Genomic DNA, 20942 nt, shown 5'->3' on the forward strand with positions numbered 1-20942 from the left:
CCGACAATCCGAATTAAAACCCTAAATTCAAGAGCTCACCCTCCCAAAAAAAAAATATAATAATACTAAAATTAAAAATCAGCAGAGGTTGTCCATCCCAATGGTTCTAGAGGAATTTCCCCACGTGACAAACCACATTTCCTAAAGTTTTCTATTCAAAATTATTGCAGGCAAGGTCGAGGAATAATAATAAATATATCTTCTCGTCATGTTATGTCACTGTAATGGTGTTAGGTGCTATTAAATCGCATATTAATTTGATATGATTAGTTCCATAGTATTTATTTTCCCTATTATATATAGAAAGTAAATTATTCAAATTATCTATAAACTAATTCTTAAGATATGGATCTTGCACTAAAACCAATAGTACTGACAAACTATAACTGAATTGTTTTGTATGGTCTTGCTTTCAATATAAAATGATGGCTAAGCACATTAGATATTATTTTAAGCATAAATAAAATTTAAGTTTTATTGGGATCATAAAAGAAATCGCAATAAAATTTTATGACGAACATTATAACCCGGCGCAAAAAAGGAGGGTGAAATTTGTACGTTATTTCACTTATGTTTCGTTTGTGATGATTTTCTTAGTGCTTCTTAAAGAATTTTTTGTTTTAAAAAACTACTTTAAGAAGCAGTAAGAAAGTCTTTTCAAACGAAACCTTAATTTGGTTGAACAAAAATTTGAATGAGTTTAGGTGGTATGATGCCCTCAAACAAGATACAAGCTTCGTGCTAAGTCGAAAATACATGACTCAGTCAAATCAAGGTCTTAAAGAGCATGAATGATCTAGTTTAGCAAAAACAATTTGATTCAAATAGGCTTAGGCTTCATTTAGGACGACTTTTTTATTGCTTCTTAAAACAATTTTTTAGTACAAAAATTTTAATTTTTAATTTTTTATACTTAAAAAGTTAATTTAAGAAGTACTAAGAAAGCCGTCAAATTGATGAAATTTTGCTCATTATTATAAGTTTTATTGAAGAGGAAGTCAACCTTCTTATAATTGTTTTTATCTATTCAGCCCACTATAATTTTGATGCACTGCCATCAATATTTTCTTATGACATCATCATCACGACACGTTATGCTGAGATCTATTATTCAAAATTGTAGGATGAATTATTATGTGCGAACATCGGATGAAGAGAAATATCTGATTTGTCTCTGTGAACAGTAAAAGAATAGTACTATTCATGCTGCGTTTTTATTATTCACAGAGACAAAATCTGACGGTTCTTTCAGTCCGGTATCTACACAGAATAATCTCTCAAATTATAGTGTTGGTTAACATTATTCTTTCCCAAGTCTAATCACGCCTATAAGAAGACTAAGGAAATAGTCTTTGTACAATAATTTGCCACAATATTTTGTGAATTTTCTCATATTTTTCAATTTATAACTATATTGATGAACAATAATTTGCATGTGAAGTTATCAATCCCCTCTATCCGATCTTTTTTTTTTTTAAGCCAGCGCCCTCTATCCGATCATGATTGACCTTCTAATCTTCTTTTTTGCGTCAACTATTACTAGCGTTGAGTCCATATTTCATTCCAATATGCAAGGAGAATGCCTATAATTCTTAAAGCTCTTATAAAAATTAAGCATTTCAAATTTGAAATTAAATTACAAATATTTTTAATATTTAAAATTGAAGTATAAAAAAGCAAAAGTTGAACCGGCCGGTTCAAGAGAACCGTGACCGGTTCACCGGTTGAACCGACCGGCGGTTCATGATAAAACCGGCCGGTTTGATGCTAAGCCTGTTCTTAGGTTGAACCGAACCAGCCTTTAGACCAGTTCACGGTTGAACCGGTCGGACCGGCCGGTCCGATCCAGTTTTATAAAGGGAAACATAATTTTATAAAGCAGTAAAAAAAGCTATCACTAGATATATGAGTTGATTCGGAGTATTTTTTTATCATTATAATAACTAATCTGTGTATTAAAAGTTAATTAATATTGGTGTTCGTTAACTTCCCAAGGCTTTATAAAGGGAAACAAAATGTACAGCCGTGGCTTAATTAAATGTAAGATGATTTTTAATTCAGGATTAGAGCTTAATTACCTCCGCTAACCACGTCGATTAACACGCGCATCGCTTGTGCTACGTAATGAAGGATCATTAATTATGTCATCATGCTGACACGTACGGCCTTCTGAAAATACCTCGTTAAATTAAATATTATTTAAATAATAATCATTTTATAATAATTATCTGATAATTATTTTTTTTCTCATAGCATTTTTAAATGCATGTTTAATATCTAAATTTTATATTTATTTGCATAACGTTATTTTATTTGAAGTATTTTTTTTTAATGTAATTTAGACCCTAAGAAATTGTACAAACGAATATAAGTTTTTCATTTATATATATAAATATATAAAAATTTAGTAATATGTATGTGAATTCCTTAAAAATAATTTTATTGTGAGTTTTTTAATTATTATAGTAGGAAAATATTATCTTATATCTATTATATAAAATTTTAATAAATTTCATGAATAATTATTAATTTAGCCAAATTTTATATATTTTTATATTTTTTTCGGTTGGAAAGGAATTAATAATAATATTTTGTTAAGAGATTTATTTTATTTTTTGAAATAAATGATGTTTTAACTTTTAAGCACGCGCTTCATTTAGTTTAGTTAAAGTTTTTTGCTCCTAAATTCTAATTAGTATGTAAAAAATCAAAATTATTGACCACCAGATTTCGGGCCTAGCAAGTTATGCAACTTCGACCAGTCGGATTACTTCAAATGTGAAAGGAAGTAGGTGGAACACTTAGAAAAAAAAATTGATTTTAGCACTGATTTTAGAGAGTTTTAATGGTAATTTTAATAATCAGAAAAATTGCTCGCAATGATTGTAAAAAAGCTGCAAAATTACGGTGATTGTAATCAACTGTAAAAATTCTTTTGGTGTAAGTAAATCAATGCTATTTGTAGTGATTGTAATCAAAAGTAAAAATCCGCATAGTAAAAGGAAACTTCGAATCAGCAGAGATAGAGGGCTCAAGAAATATAATAGTTGCATTCATCGAATAAAAGTTGTAAGATAACCGCCGTCCAGAAGGGGAGAAGAATGCAACTTGACATCATAGCCCAACTGAATAAATCCGAAGAAACAGACCCACAGAAACTGATATATCCAAAACCTGAAAGCAAGCAAAGCTACAACAGGAGCATAAGCAGTAGTAATTGATTTTACTATCAAACATATTATTATAAATTCTTTTATTTTATGCATATGCTCATAATGAATTGGCCAGTTTCATAAATTGAAGATTTTTTATTTATTCTTACATGAGCTCCTATATATCAATTTTTATATTTTCATGCACATGCTCTAATTAAATGCAACAAATATTATATTGACAATTCATATCTTATCATGCAAGAATATTTATCATATTGAAATCATAAAATTCATTGAAATGTGCTTATGAAAATATTTGAAAATCATATGTTTGGTGTATTGATGTGTAAGTCGGTAGAACTCTATTGGTTATAATTAAGCTAGACGGGACTGACGAGCCTCAAGGATGACGGCTCTATAGGAAATCAATGAATTTTCTTGGGTTGGTGTTTACCTTCCCGGTGATGGGTATTTGATAAACTGGCTATAGTTATATGCATATAATGTTTGGATTTGTAATTTAACATGATTTGAAAATAATAAATGATTGATAAGTCATTTGGGGTATAATGATAACCAATGTAATTGCATTATAATGATATTAAGTGTGCATGAGTTTATTATATGCATTGGTTTCATTATCATATTAAAATGTCATAAGAAACATATCATACTCATTGCTATTTTGATATAGTGGTTATAGGTTGTTACTTTCGCTATATGATTGTTTATACTGCATATCTCAATTCTTTGTCATTTATACTTTGATTGATAGAAGTTACTTACTATATTTGATTTATCAAACTCACTCGTTATATCTTTTTACAGTAGGTTCTGCAGGCCTCCGTCACTTCTATTTTTGATATTTTATATATTATAATAGTTTATTATGCTTTTGATTATGAGGATTTGATAGTTTCTTTACTATTATTCATCCCATTATATTCATTTGATGTATCAGTATTATTGCTATTTGGATGTATTATTTAATTGCATTCTATTATTGAATTAACTTTTTAATTCACTTCATCTATTTATTATGATGTATACATATCATGTTGTATTACTTGTTTATGCATGTTTCACTTTGTGAATACAAAATTGGTATTTCTATCCATTCATCGCGTCCAATGTTGTTGGGGTGTTGTCACAACCCAACCCGAGCAGGATGGATCCTATCGTGTTGGGCTATGACAGGTAAACCCCAGGATCTAGTTTCAGAATTGATTCGAAACTTTCTTCTAATATTCATTCAGATAATACAGACTTGCAGAGCTTCTAAAAACATCCAAATACAGAAAACTCATCCACAAAGTTTACTTTTCATTCATCAAAATAATCATGTACATTACAGTCATGACTTCAGATCAGAAATTACAAAACAGAAAAGTAGCTTGATATGACTGTACAAAAATCAAAACAACAAAATACCTATAATCTCATATCAAATCTTGAACCGCTAGTCCACAACTTCTTTCCCTTTTCCCGATTCTAAAAATTATGGATAAAACCACAGTGAGCTCACCAGCTCAGCAAGACACACAGTGTCAATCTAAATTTCCAAATACTTTTATCTCAAATATTTACTGAACAAATAATGAATAATTAAAACCCGTTTAAATAGCTTACTGAACTAAAATTCACGACGAATCATATATCAGGACATAATTATTGAATCAAGTACAAAACAGATCAAATGAATCAGATACGAAACAGAACAGACAAATCAGATAATTGTACATAACAGATAATCAGATATCAGAACATATCAATCAGATAATCGTACATAACAGATACTTCAAATATCAGAACAAAATAGATCATTCAGATATCAGAAAAGAACAAAAATTCAGAATACAGAGCGGAAAGGATAATCTAAAATACATACCATAACATATATTCAAAATCTATAACATAACAGAAATCCAAATATCAGAACATAACAAATGATTCGAATGAAAGAACGAAATATATATTTCAGAATATAGAACAAAACATTCAAATCACATTTCCCTAACACAGACAAAATCTCACAGGATTCTGGTCCATTATGCCTCCCTTTGTGCTTATAGCACCAGAACATATCAGATATACAGAATTATTTAGATCAGATTTCATTTCATATCCCAGACCCATAAATAATCTCAAAGGATTCTGACCCTTATGCCTCTCTTTTTCCCTGACACAAACATAATCTCGAAGGATTTTTGTCCCTTATAACTCTCAGCAGATATAATTTAATCACAGAAACACATATATCGTCATAATATAACAAATACGTACATAACATTTGAACATGTATCAAAATCCACTATACAGTATAACGATAGACAACAAAAATTCAGCGAGACAAAAATGTACAGTTTCAGAAAATTACCAAATTACCAGTCGTGTAAAACAACGTTTTAAGACTTTTATTGTACTACAATAACATTTTTCAACATCCAATAAATTTTCTACTCGATGGAAACCTCACAGATTTCAGAATACCCAATAAAATATTTTCAGAAAATACTCAAAACGTGCAGAATCAAAATCTTTACGACATAAAAAAAGTTATACAGTAAAAGTTTTATCATTGCAAAGATATACTCATTTTTTGCTAACGGAAAAAAAAATTTAAATCAGAATATTTGCCAAAAACCTCACATTTGAAAATTTAGATGGGCAAAGTGTTCCTTGGCTCATACAAAAAGACTTTCCCAACAACGACGACGAATAAAAACGGACCAAAGTCGCCCAAAATTTGGATTTCCTCTTTCTTCCTTTCTCTTCTCTCTCTCTAGCCGTTTCTCCCTCTTCAAAATGAGAAAATATCCTATTTAAAAACAAAGATATTTGTGATCGTATGGGATGATTTTTAATATCGTCCCGGGACGATAGGCTCTGATCTTGTTTTCAAACTCAGATCGTCCATATGATAATTAATTTCGTCCTGGAACGATCGACTCGGTTCTAAACCCGTTCAGTTCGTCCCGACAATTCATACAGACAATCAGTTCAAATTTTCTTTTCTTGAAAATTTAAGGGGTTTCATAGGTGTACCGCCTTCAAGACCCAGATTGTGATACTGCATTTCAAAACTTTTTGTTGTGTAAAATTTGTTTTTGCAATCAGAGTAACTAAGTTATTTTCAACCAACTTAATAAAAGACTGCAACCATTCCAAACAGATCATAAACTAGTAATTTCAAGTAAATTAGTTTAAAAAAACAACATTGTAATAGCTGAAGCAAGAAACTACATTCTTAATAGCCACATAAAGCTTAAGCAAGTTATTTAACAGATGAATCAAGGCTAGAAAAAGAAAGAAGTGTCTTAGAATGCTTCAGCAAACTAAAATATCGAAGCACTGTGATGGATGGACATGAAGAGTAGTGTATATGATGAATAATGCTGGAAAAACAACAAGAAATACATTTTGCTGAAAAATAAGAAGATGAAAATCATTTACAAGCTCATATATAAAAGCAAAATGATGTTCGACTTCTTTCCTTCTTCTTGTATATATCTTTATCATCTTTCAGTAGTCTGACTGATTGTATTTTAAGCTTCATTTGAGATTATTTTTTTATTGCTTCGTAAAATTATTATAGAGAAAGTGTCTTGCATCTCTATTCATGTTGTTTCTAAGAGTAAAGTCACTCATCGACCTGAGCATTCTCATCAAGTAATTCATTATTGAATAAAAAGTGCAGAGGACTAAAGCTGGGCCAGCAAAGTCATAAAATTCACCATTGGAGATGAGCTACTCCAAGTAAGGTGGTTCTAATTCATTAGCTAGTTAAGGAGAAGGCAAAATATTAGGCTCTGATGAAGAGCTACAGTCTTGTTGTACCATTATTATTTGACCATTATAGAAAGGACAAAAGCTCCTAACTTTTTCAGGACCACATTTTAAAGAAGAGTAATGTGTTAGTTTTAAATTATAATGTTGTTCTCTCATATCTCATATAATAATAGTAATAATGTGTTTGTTGACAAACAAAAAAAAAAGATTATTATGTTTGGTATTAATATGGGTTGGTTGGTCAAACAAAATTACTTATGAAAGTACATTCGAACGCATCTATATCTCATAATTGATTTGTGAATAAAATGTATTGTTAAGTAACTTTGTAGAATTTGAATCAAAAACAAAAAGATCACAAAGAATATAAATCACTTTATTTCAAATTTTTTATAGATAATATTAGATAATATCACACAATAGAACTAGCTTATGATATAATGGAAATGTAGTTTATGTAGATGTATCATCACCATCATGTGGAGTTTTGTATGGAATTTAAATGTGTTGATCGATCGAGTTGTACTATTGCCTCAGACCTCAGTGCTTGTTGAACTTGTTGGGGGGTTGCAGGGGTTCTTCATAAAGTTGTGGTGATGTGGACCCCCACCTGCATGGTATGCTTGGAGAAAGACAAAGTGCAAAGCATTACGGTGCTCCAAACCTCTGCGTTGCATCTTTGTCATGGGGCGTTGCGACACTCCAATATCCCTGCGTTGCGGCACTGTCAAGCAGACTGGAGAAAGAGAGTTGAGCATTGCAATGTTGCGAGATGGACTAGCAGTTTTCTTTCTCGTTTTTTCATTAAGGGTTGCGTCCCTTTATGGTTTTGTAAGTTTCTATGTATGTTCTAGTGTGAGAATGGTACAAGTGTGAAGAGAAGCAAGAAGAGAGTTAGAGAAATGTGGGATATCTACAATTTCTCCTAAATTTTCATAGTGAATTTTCTAATGTGATATGGCTCCATGACTTCTTCCCAATTTCGGGGGTTTACATGTTAAATCCTAATGCTCTTTATTTTTGCTATATTTTGTCTTTCTCATTTGTATTAATTGTATGTTTTACTTCCCCAACATAGCAAACATTTTCTGTAGTACTGATGCCCAATAAATGAAACTACATTAATCGAATTTCTTCAATTATGAACTTATTCTTTTTTTTTAATAAGCACATATATTAATAAAGAAAAAGAAAGATACATAAAAAAAGGCAAGGGAAAAACTACCACTTTCTAAAGACAAAATGGGAAGGAATGCAACCTAACAAGCATCCTAAATCAAGCAGCAGACAAAGGACAAACAAAATGAAAGAAAAGAAAACCGCTCAAGTGAGGAGGACCCCTTCATTGGTTTGTATTGCGCAACAAAACCCAATACAAACAAATGAAAAGAGGTCACTCATAAAGCACTTGAGGGGACCAAGTCCCTTCCTGTAGAATCTGTAGAAGTCTTCTTCCTCTTCCTAGGGGAGGTGGCTAAAGCACTTAAAGGCCCAAGTCGGAGGAGCTCTCTGTCTAAGCAAGATTTGGACACTCATGGTTGTTGTTTGCGAAAGTTCACGATCCTATTAGAAGTTTCTTCCATTTGCTGTAATTTTTCGGCCGAGAATTGATTCTCAATTTTGAACTGAGTCTTGCTACCAAGCCCAAACAGTTAGACTGATTCTCAATTTTTTGTATGACCAACAAGCTCCTCCATTTTAGCTTTGCCTGACCACACACACATCAAGGAAAATTAAGAGATGACTATCAAAATGTTTTACAACAGAACAATAGCTGAAAGCGGAAAATGGAATCTTCCACTCTAAATTTGTTCTAAGATTTCTAAATATCATACCTTAATTCCATGAGAAATGATCAATCTGTGCAATATCATTATCTTCTACTGAGAAATTGAACAGAGCAATGGTGTTTCCATCACAGTGCAAACCACAACTGAACAGAATGTATCAGTCGCATCATCAATGCGCTGAGAGAGCACAGAAACAGGCTTGTGCGGTCGCTATCAAGTGGCCATGGCGAAGAGCTCTGTACCCCGACAGCCAGGTCTTGTGGCTACAATAACACTGGCCCACGAAAGATGGACGCTTGATCTTGACTGGATGGACATGATAAGATAGATCACAAAGACAAAAAGGTTTGAGTGGGAAAAAGAGAAGAAGACACTTAGTTCATCCTTTTCTACCATAGCATGCAGCAGAATATATATAGTATGATGGAAACCACTAGCTAGCTATTAAGTACAAAAGCCGAGGATCCCTCCCCTGGCTCAAGCTTTCCTTTCTCAGTGGGAATAATAATGGTTTTGACTTTTGTCCAACACCACCATGCAAGTGCAGTCTGGAGGTGGAAAGAGTGCATGGCCATGCACTAACAAATCATAGATTCTTCAGAGTTGAGAGGGAAAACCCAAAATACGCAGGCATCAAATCCAGTAAATCTAGGGGTGTAAATGAGGAGAAATTATTACATGCAGAGTTCGGACAGGGAGAATTGGCCGAATTTACTGAGTATTTACAAATATCAAGCAAATGTACGTATTTGCTGAGTATTTACTGAGTATACTCACGGATTTTGTGAGTATTTGTTAATTTATTAAATATTTGCAGAGTATTTGTTGAGTATTCAGCAAATACTAAACAAATCCGAACGACTCTCCCGTTCGAACTCCGTAAGTAATAATGAGAGGTAAATGAGTGAATTTTGATATTTTTTGACTTGGCTCATTAAGCAAATGAATAATTTTTTTTTACTCATTAATTTATCTATTTAAGAACATTAGATCTACTTAAAAAATCATCTATAAATTATAAAACATTCATGTTGGCACGCATATTTATTTGCATATATTCATGCCTATATATACACACATGCATATAATACATATTTTTATTTATATATAAATATAAATAAGTTATTATTTAGCCACATACACTAAACAAGATCTTATTGGTATTTTGCTTGTTAAATATACAAGCTTATAAATTTAGACAAATTTGAGCTAATTATCAAAATATAGAAAATAGAAGACTTACTAATGTCTAGTATGTAGAAAATATAGAACCAGCTCACTTTGAACTCAAACTGCCTAATAACTTCATTCGCTATTAGTCAAGCTCTCAGCAGCACTCCAAAAACAAACGAGAAATTTTTTTAGGAACTTTTGAGTCAATTAAGATAAACTCATACACATATCATATACGCAAGCTTCAAATCTAAATTTTTTTATTAGTAGTCAAAGCTCTTGACCAATAGACCAAGACGAGTTCATCAACCAGGCTCTAAATTGGCTCTGTTCAAGCCCTCTATTTGTAAGAAAAACTTCCATTACAAATGATTTCTCAAAACTTTCTCATTAAATTTTCATAAGATCAAAAAACAAGCAAAGAAAATTCATGTTTCTTCTAGATTGGTTTTTCTTTAGCCATCCTTCTCAATCACCTTTCTTTTCATCAATTTTCATGAAACCCAACAAGGCCACAACATGTACTGGTACTCCTTTTCCTTTCCACCAAGCTTTGGAAGTCTATGGCTCCAGCTCTCGACAATAAAATAGTGGATAGTTGTCAACATCCAAAGAAAAGATTGGCGTACTTTGTGACTTTGGTTATAGCCATGCGGCAATTTAAAGTTCAAAGTTCAACCCTTAGCTAGCAGAAACTGCAAGATTATGAGAGAATAGCATTCATCTTAATTTCAGAATTTCAGGTACGTAAACAACAAAATACAGAGCAGTTTTTTTAATATGGAAAATATTCAAGAATTTACAACCATGAGGCCTGATCCGGCTAATGAACTTGCACCATAATTAAAAGGTTGATTATAGAATGTCAGCACCTAAAATTTATGATTTTCAGCACAAGAATATCTTGGATTTATAATGATAACTATCGTAGGTTCAATGATGGTTGCAGCAACAGACTTCCAAACAACTACAAGTAAAAAAAAGTTGAGTAAAAAATTTTTGTCACCCTCCAAAAAATCAGAATGTGGTCAGCATAACAAAGTCCTAGATTTAATATAATAATTACATTAGGTTCAACGGTGGTGGCAGCAACCAACTCACAAACAACTGTGCCAGTGGGCAAATGAAGAAGTTTTCCGCCTGCAGTAGAGTTGAAGGTGATTACAAGTGTGTGGGCTCCAAAAATTCGTGCCCACACCTCCCCTTTTTTCAGAGGAGTTTTAACAGATTAAGTTCCAGAATAAACTTTCAGAAGGCAAATTGTGTTTGTAGATAAGACACTCCCCAGAGATTTCGCCCTCATTTTGCGAGGACTTCATGATATGAGTTCTGGTTTCCTATCGGTGCAAGCCCCTATAGTTAATTACCCCTCTTGATAACAAGATAGAACTTTCGATTAAGGCTAGTCGTCAAACAAATACATAGAGATCCACAATATTTGTATATAGTAGTAGCATGAGTTTGATTTTTAAAAATTTAATATTTAAAATCAGAAATTGGCCACCTAGCACTTAAAGTAGATGGTGGGGGGAGTGATGATGAGCCTGATTAAGATCCCATGGTTCCACCGTCCCGAGCCATCATGGTCCGTGGTCTACTTAGTCAGAGGAGGTAGTCGACCAAACCTAACAGAAGGATTCTTGTCGGCAGTCATGGGCTGCTTCGTCTAAGGGTACCTTGTAGACATAAGGTGGATGTTTGTCTAAGGGAACAAATTTGAATCCACCTTAGCTAACAAAAAGTTTTATGCCCTATCGATCATATCCTATTGATTCATATATCAAGGATTTAGAGCCAATGGGGCGCGTGCGGGCTCTGGCCATGACTATAATTTAGTGGTGCCATTTGGCGACAAACAACATGATTCAGAGGGCCCTGATCGTAACCGTTTACCTGCGGTGCCATTTGGTGGCAAAACCATCAGTTAGGTGACACATGCCACGTCCTAATTGGCAAGAGATTATTTGAGCATGAATCATAGTGATATTCTCAACTAAACATTAGCTCTTTTGTGAGCTAAAGTGATATTTGAATTTATCCATCTCGACAAACTGTCGCAAAGAATTGATGGGTTTTACTTTAAGTGTTTGATGGTTGAATTTCAATTTTAAGTATTTGTATTTGATTTTTTCTTGGAGTTTTGAATTTTGGGTTGTTTGGAAAAATATTTAAAATTAACCCCTTCAGTTGATATATGCCTTCAAACGGCCATCATTAGGGTATTCATGGGCTATTTCATTTTATGGGTTTGAACTTTGTCTACTATGTCTACCCGTCTACAGAGGATAGGGTTTATTGTCGATTGTATGCTTTTATTACTGAATTTTCATAATTATAAGTCTTGGAGGTCTAATATGAACGTATTAAAGCAAATATCTCAGTTAACGCTATGACTGTATACTTGTTTGATAGTTCAACCCGTGTCGTCTCCTATCTACTCGTATAGAAAGATAAGGCTCAAACTTAAATTTATCATTTGATCAACGCAGCATCCTCAAACGTCATATGTGTACACATAACATGCTTATCGGGGCCCATACAAGTATTTAGGGGAAATTTTTTAATATTGTTTGTTGAATCTTGTCGACTCTATCTAATTGCTAACACAAGATTGGGTTTATGGTCGACTGCATGCTTTTATTAGTGATTTTTCCTAATTATAGATCTTGAATGCCCAATATGAACTATAAAATAAAATATCACGGTTGATGCCACGACTGTATATTTGTTTAACTGTTCGAGTCGTGTCGACTCATATTCATTCACATAGAAGGAACGGGCTCAGATTTTAGTTCATTTCTAAACTCGCGCAGCAACCTCAAATGTCACATGTGTGTACCCATAACATGCTCGTCGGAGCCCATGCGAATATTTAAGGGGCATTTTTGTAATTATCTGTTGAACCTTGTTGACTCTGCTTAATAGCTGACAGAGGATCGATTTGTTGCCGACATTGTGCCTTTGTCAATGAATTTTCCCTAGTAATAGGCCTTGAGGCCTAATATGAATGTATATAATCACATATCTTGATTGATGTCGTGATCGTATATTTGTTCATTAGTTCAAGTCGTGCCGACTCTCGTCCTATCAAGGAGAAGGATTGGACTTGAACTTGAGTTCATTTCTTGACCCATGCAACATCCTCATATGTCACTCGTGTACCTAAAACACGCTCGTCAGGGCCCATACGGATGTATGTTATTGCATGTATATAGGTTAATTTGCTTGCATGTACACTTCTACGTTTGTGTGTATGCATATCCCAGTGCATGTGTAGGGGCATTTTTTGAATATTTGATGCTAATCAGTTACACGGGTAACTATCAATTGACTGTGCGCGACACTCTATTTGAGAGGTTGTAGACATCTTCTATCTGCTTGCATAAGTGTTGCAAATGTGGTGACGTGACGTCGTACTACGAGTTGTTAGCTGCTTTAGGCAAGTAGGCTGTCGTGCACTAACAAACCTCCTGCTATTGTCTGTAGATAGCTACATTCATTACAGTTACTCGCTCACAAATAGCTCGCTGAGTATATAATAGATCTTCTCCAATGACCTGTGGGAGCCTGCATCTGTTATCGTCTTTCCTGCAGCCTATCTTCTATCATTAGTTGCATGCAAATCAGTATGCACATTTGTGATTTAATGTTGACTTTCAACTGAGCTATATTTGTCAACAACCTCTTTACACATTGGTCAGGAAGTTGTTTATTCTTAGTGTCACCTTCATGTTGGACATGCTGTTGCATTCACTCCACTCATCGCATGTTAATGTCTTTGTGTAATCTATTGTGTGCACAACAGACTTTTGATTCTCACCTCTGAGTGAATCGTCAATGGACAACGATATTCATTGTATGCTGCATTGGCACATTTGCTTGCAAGGAGCTTTATTGCTTGTAGTCGATAGGTCGCATGTATTATGGTTCTTCTATCGATGTATGTTGGGAATTCATCACATTCATTGTACATTAATGGTGAGCGGGCTATCTCCTTCATTGCAATCCCTCATCGATATTTGCAGGGGACTCAACATATTACTCGGGTGCTGATCACTGCGGCTTGCAGAAGCTCGACGGGTTTACTTGTTATTAACTAGCACTGGCTACAGGATGTTAACGTATTCGCTCGCAAATTAATTAACACACCACTACATTCATTACATAGTCCTCATACTTCATTCATGAATACATCATCATGTTCATTACAACTATCACACTCTCTTCCACACATATGAGTGTTGTATATTAATGAATATCATTCATGGTGACGCGTTGTGTGCATCACAAATACTTAGCTCGTTCATTGGCATTCATTATTCATTGATTTTCATCAATTGATAGGTTTAATTGCATGCCAATCATATTTGAAAAATCTTCCACCACGTGTCCCCTACTTGCTCACTTATGTTCATCTGGATAATCTAAATTCATCATTTAATGATTGTATTTTTATTGTGAGGTTGCATTTGTTGATTTGATGTTCATTTATTGTTTGAATTTGAATTTTGCTCCCTTTTTATGATTAAAGTTTAGTTCTCTGTTCAAATCGTTCATTTCCCCGCTTATGATCTAACATTGAATATCTCATTCTCTTCAATTTATCTTATTGATGCTTTTATTCTCGGCTACATAATTATTTAGTTAGAAAGTATTTATCAAGCAATAAATTCACATGTAAGGTTTTCTAACTTATCCTTTTTGATATATATATATATATATATAAAGAACTCTCCATAGCACTTCTCTTGGAACTTTATCATATGCTTTTTCTAAATCAATAAATATCATATGTAGATCCTCCTTATTTTCTCTATATTTCTCCATCAAACCTCTTAATAAATGTATGGCTTCCATAGTCGACCTACCCGGCATGAATCCAAATTGATTTTGAGAAACATTAGTATCACGCCGCAACCTATGCTCCATAACTCGCACATATAGTTTTAAAGTATGGCATATTAACTTAATACCTCTATAATTCGCACAATCTTGTACATCTCCTTTATTCTTAAAAATAGGAATTAACATACTCATTCTCCACTCATCTGGCATCTTTTTAGTCTTCAAAATAGTATTAAAAAGTTTAGTAAGCCATGAAATTCCTTCATCTCCTAAGCATTTCCACACCTCTATTGGGATATCATCAGGTCCAACAGTTTTTCCACCCTTCATTTTCTTTAAAGCCTCTCTAACTTCAGTTTTACTAATACGCCGATAAAAACAGAAATCTTTATTTTCATTAAGGGTGCTGAGGTCACTATAGTCAATCTTATTTTCACAATCTTCATTAAAAAGTTTAGCAAAATATCTCATCCATCTTTGTTGAATATCATCTTCTAAGAAAAGTATTTTTTGATCTTCATCTTTAATACACTACACTTGAACTAAATCCTTACTACTCCTATCTCTTTGTTTGGCTAACTTATACATATATCTTTCTCCCTCTTTAGTATCTAATCTATTATATAAATCACTAAAAGCATTATGCCTTTGCATCGCATATTGCTTTCTTAGCATCCTTACGAGCCACTTTATATATTTCCCAATTATCAGAATTTTTAAAATTAAACCAATTTTTATAACAAAGCTTCTTATTTTTAATTTTTCTTGCACATTAGGATTCCACCACCAACTATTTTTACTATTGGGAGCTATAAAATCCTATTAAAAAATAAATTACTCATACACATAAATTGAGATGTATGCATATGGCCTAAAATATAAATTTGATGTGCAATCAATTATTTAATATACATCTAAAGATAACATATATAAAATTATAAAATACATCAATCAAAATTACACATGCACCTAATCATACATCCCCAAATCTATTGTACACCAAATCCCTAATATCACCCATTTGCTCTATATATACATAGGCCACTCCTAAAAATATATTCATCAATCAATGTGGGTAAATTACATGAATAATTCAATGGATAAATAATAACTCTAAAGAATAGTAACTTAAATGAAGAAAAAATAATATGCATGGAAATCATCATATTTGAACGGTAAAAAAGTTGTAGAATTTGGTTCTTCATTACAGTAACGTTCATAAGAAGATAGTGCATTGCAATCAATGCTATGAACAACAATTACAACGCAGCATTCAATTTAATCCCGATAACATGAACATAAACCAAAGCATATTATATCATAACTTATCATTTACAACAAATGTTTAATACATCCATCACAGCAGCACCATCTAAGCATAACCCCAACTTATCATTGGCCGATACATCCCTTGTTGGCACACCTAGGCACAACAACTGTCTATTTTATATTATGTGATGAGACACCTAATTCACACCATTGGTTGATACCTAACTGATCAGCAAAATAGGGCACAACTCCTATGCATTCAATTATTCATGGTGAAAAAGAACCTAACTAATCATTGGTTTATATATCCTTAGTTGGCTCAATAAGGCGTAGCTTATATGCCTATTATTATATATGGAGGAAAGGCTAGTCATCAATGCATATATATAGTACCATTCTCAGTCTCAGCTAGTATCATAAGGGGGTGACACAATCTTTTAATGCGACAGGTAAGCATTCTTACACATTATTTCTTTTGCATTCATTTCAACATACATTAAGTTTACCTACAAGAAAAATTGCAAAATATTATGTTTTTTTTTTAAAAGAGGGTTAGCCGAGCAAGCCAACCCTATAACATCCATAAATTATGTCGGCCATATGTCTTGATAACCATACAACGCCCATCAATTAAAAGATGTGCGTGGCATACATAGCCAACCGACCCTTTTAAATTGCAAAATATTATGTTGATTCTACATAAGCATTTTAAATATCACATAAAAATTTGCACTTTATTCATAACAATATGAGAAATCACTTACATAAAAAAGAGAAATTATGGTCAAAACCATTCACAAAGTAGCTCTTATGGAAATAAGATCTTCTCATACATATAAAGGAGTAGAAATCTTAAGAATATCAATAACTTTTATTAGGTTTAGGAGAACAAAAAAAGTACTCCAATTTCGAAATGACAATATCCACATTAAAAGATTTGATTCACCAAAACAGTCCAAAGATATTGGCATCGCTCTTCTTAACTTAGTACATTTATCCGTATAAAATCATATCTAAGATGCACATAATGATAGGCTCCATGAATTCTTTATTAACTATAAACTCCTCCGCTTTCCTCTTTACTTAAATTTGCTCATCATACTAAAATATAGAATGGGCCTACTTTAGATTTGCTAGCTTCTGCTCTTAATAATATCCGCACTACATTTATTTAATAAAATTTCAAATTTTTAGATTTCCTCATAATTATAGAATAATTACATTTTAAATATCCCTCTTCTTTACAATCAATATGAAAACCCTAAAATTTTCAAAATTAAATTGATCCTCATGCTTGTTGCGTCCCGGAATATACACGGCAGTAGAGAAATATAAATTTTAATTTCTTAGTTTTATACAAAGATCCAACACACGTACAGTTAAAAAAAAGAGGGTGCAAAATTTATAAGAGACATCAAAATTTTTATGTGTAAAACCCCTGAAAATGGGGAAAAACCACAAGGCCTAGCCCAGCTTGAATGAATATACTAGTATTTGCAGCTGATTACAAATGAGGCCTTTCATTGGGGGGAATGCCTTGGCTTGATGCAACAAATATACATAATACATAGTGTGTTACATGTTGGGAACATGAAGAATCCCTGTTGATATGTTCGTTTGGTCGGAAGGACCATAGTCGGTAGGCGACGGAGGTCAGAAAGAACATTATATGGTGACGGAGGTCGGAAGAAACATAGTCGGCGGGCGACGGAGGTTATAAAGACCGTTTTCTGGCGACGGAGGTCGGAATGACCGTAGTCGACGTGTGACGGAGGTCATAAATACCGTTGTCTGGCGACGAAGGTCAGGAGGATCATTGTTGGCGCTCGGCGGGCGACAGAGGTCGGAAGGACCGTTGTTTGGCGACGAAGGTCAGAATGACCGTTGACGGGCGGAAGTCCGATGTGTGGTAAAAATCCGGCGACAGAAAAAAGTCCAACATCGGGTAGAAATCCGGCGTCGGGTAAGAGTCCGACGAAAGTCTGACTACGGGCTGAAGTTTGACAATGGGCGGAAGTCCGGGGTCTGATAAAAATCCTGCGATAGGCGGAAGTCCAACGTCGGGTATAAGTTCAATAAAAGTCCGGTGATGGGTGGAAGTCCAACGTCGGACAGAAGTCAGGTAATGAGTAGAAGTCCGACATAAGTCTGATGACAAACAGAAGTCCGACGACGGTCGAAAGTCCAGCGTGGGGTAGAAGTCCGATGACGGGCAGGACAGAAGTTCGACGACGGGCAGAAGTACGACATCAGGTAGAAATTCGGCGTCGGGTCAGAGTCCGACGAAAGTTCGGCGATAGACAGAAGTCTGGCGATGGGCGGAAATCTGGAGTCTGGCGGAAGTCTGTCGTGTTGCGGATCTGTTTTAATGGTTTATGATTTTGATGATAGCAAACACTCTTATTTCTCTACGACGGCCTTATTTACTAAAATTTCAGGTAGAGAAGTATAAATTTTAATTTCTTAGTTTTATACAAAGATCCAACACAGGTACAGATAAAAAAAAGAGGGTGCAACATTTATAAGAGACATCAAGATTTTTACATGTAAAACCCCTGAAGAGGGGGAAAACCCACAAGGCCTAGCCCAACTTGAATGAATATACTAGTATTTGCAGCTGATTACAAATGAGGCCTTTCATTGGGGGGAATGCCTTGGCTTGATGCAACAAATATACATCATACATAGTGTGTTACATGTTGGGAACAGGAAGAATCCCTGGTGATATGTTCATTTGGTCGAAAGGACCATAGTAGGTAGGCGACGGAGGTCAGAAAGAACATTATATGGTGACGAATGTCGGAAGAACCATAGTCGGCAGGCGAAGAAGGTTATAAAGACTGTTGTCTGACGACGAAGGCCGGAATGACCGTAGTCGGCGTGTGACGGAGGTCATAAAGACCGTTGTCTGGTGACGGAGGTCAGAAGGATCGTTGTTGGCGGTCGGTGGGCGACGGAGGTCGGAATGACCGTTGTTTGACGGCGGAGGTCAGAAGGACCATTGACGGGCGGAAGTCCGATGTGTGGTAAAAATTCGGCGACGGGAAAAAGTCCAACATCGAGTAGAAATCCGACGTCGGGTAGGAGTCCGACGACGGGTTGAAGTTTGACGATGGGCGGAAGTCCGGGGTCTGATAAAAATCCTGCGATAGGCACAAGTCCAACGTCGGGTATAAGTTCAATAAAAGTCCGGTAATGGGTGGAAGTCCAACATCGGACAGAAGTCAGGCAACGAGTAGAAGTCCGACAGAAGTCTGATGACAAACAGAAGTCCGACGACGGTCGAAAGTCCGGCGTGGGGTAGAAGTCTGACGACGGGCAGAAGTTCGACGACGGGCAGAAGTCCAACATCGGGTAGAAATCCGGCGTCGGGTCGGAGTCCGACGAAAGTTTGGCGATAGACCTGGCGATGGGCGGAAGTCCGGGGTCTGGCGTAAGTCTGGCGTCGAGTAGAAGTTCAACAACGTGTAGAAGTCCGATAGAAGTCCTGTGAGGGGCGGAAGTCCTGCGTCAGGCGGAAGTCCGGCAACTGGCAGAAGTCCAGCATTAGTCGGTGGGCAGGAGGTGGTTGAGGAGGAATCTTGTGGCAAGAGAACTCTTCCTTCTCTTTCTTCTCTTCCTTCTCTTCTTGCTTGGGCCTCCTTATTCCTCCCCCTTGGGGGTCCCTTTCAATGAGAAATGATGGGTCTATTTATAATTTTTCGAGAATGGCATGACCAGTAAATAGGGGGAAGAAAAAAGATAAATTGGGAGTAGTTTGAATGGACGGCTGATGTTGAATCCCTTTATCTTGGCGCGTTTATTGGGCATGGGTATTTGAATGTCTTAATGATAACATAATTCGGCGATCATGGGCTCGTTGGATTCGACACGTCGAGTCGATCAATTCGACTACAAGCATGTCAAGTTTGGAAACCATTTGGTAAACCAACTTATGGTTTGACCCTTCCAATATGCTTCGAGTCTTCGATTTGTACCCACTTGGGCTCGGATGGAGTCGAATTTGGTGTCGTTGGGTTCGTATTTTTGAGACGTTCAGTTCGACTGTAAGTTTGCTAAAATCGGAGTTCATACGATCCAGGATTAAATTTTTGAAGTTCAAAACTTGATTTTTGCCTCGAGATTCGTGCCCAATCAAGATACTTTTTTGATGATATATCAACGCTAATATTAAACTTTCCTCATTCTTTCCATCATTAAAATTTTCCATCTCCATCCCAATGCAGATGACCTACATATAGGATTTCTAGCAAAATTCATGAATAAAAGGGAAAGAAGAAATTAGGTTAGGGTTTACCTTGCTTCAAAATCAAGATGAAGAACTGAAAAGTAAAAGAGAGCATTTAGATTCTTCCTTTCCCTTCAAGAAACGGCCTTGAACTGCACCTGCTACAACCGTTGTGTTCGGCATCGCTCATGGGCTGCACATGCTTAGTCCTCCGTCCATGCGCATACGGCCGGCCGCTCCCGCACTCACTCACAGAATCGGTGGTGCTCGCCTTTTAAAGGCGCTTTTTCAAAGATACAAAGGAAAGCGTTTCTTACTAAAATGTAAAATACAGCACAACAAAAGAGAACTCAATATGATATGGCATCTCACAAAGCTGATATTTTAGGTTGAAGATGGCTTCAAAAATCAAATTTTGGATTAATATTTAAGCTTTTTTGGGACGGCTTTTTTTCTGCTTCTTAAAATAGCTTTTTAATTTTTTACTAAAAAATAATTTTAAAAAGTTGTAAGAAAGCTATCCTAAAAAAAGCTAGTATAAATCAAGTTTGGATAACAATTTAGTTTTGAGCCAATTTGTTTACTTGATTTAAATTTGATTGTAGTTAAATTGGCTCATATAGGCTTGAAATCAAATCAAAGATTGATAGTTCTATAGAAAATTTTCTTTATCAACATGAATCTCGAGTAGAT

General features: G+C 34.9%; 1 long non-coding RNA gene and 1 other non-coding gene across 2 annotated transcripts; both read right to left on the reverse strand.

Annotated features, from left to right (window-relative positions):
* Window positions 1–10141: 10141 nt before the first annotated feature.
* LOC114580435 lies at window positions 10142–20629 on the reverse strand. The gene is made up of 2 exons (XR_003701838.1): window positions 20319–20629; window positions 10142–10602 (listed from the first exon to the last, which is right to left on the reverse strand). It is a non-coding gene; the product is annotated as an uncharacterized LOC114580435 (long non-coding RNA).
* On the reverse strand, window positions 16567–16693 carry LOC114580442. The gene has a single exon (XR_003701841.1). It is a non-coding gene; the product is annotated as a U11 spliceosomal RNA (small nuclear RNA).
* Window positions 20630–20942: the final 313 nt, after the last annotated feature.

Source organism: Dendrobium catenatum, unplaced genomic scaffold (assembly GCF_001605985.2).
Source record: "Dendrobium catenatum unplaced genomic scaffold, ASM160598v2 fragScaff_scaffold_1022, whole genome shotgun sequence".
NCBI lineage: Eukaryota > Viridiplantae > Streptophyta > Magnoliopsida > Asparagales > Orchidaceae > Dendrobium > Dendrobium catenatum.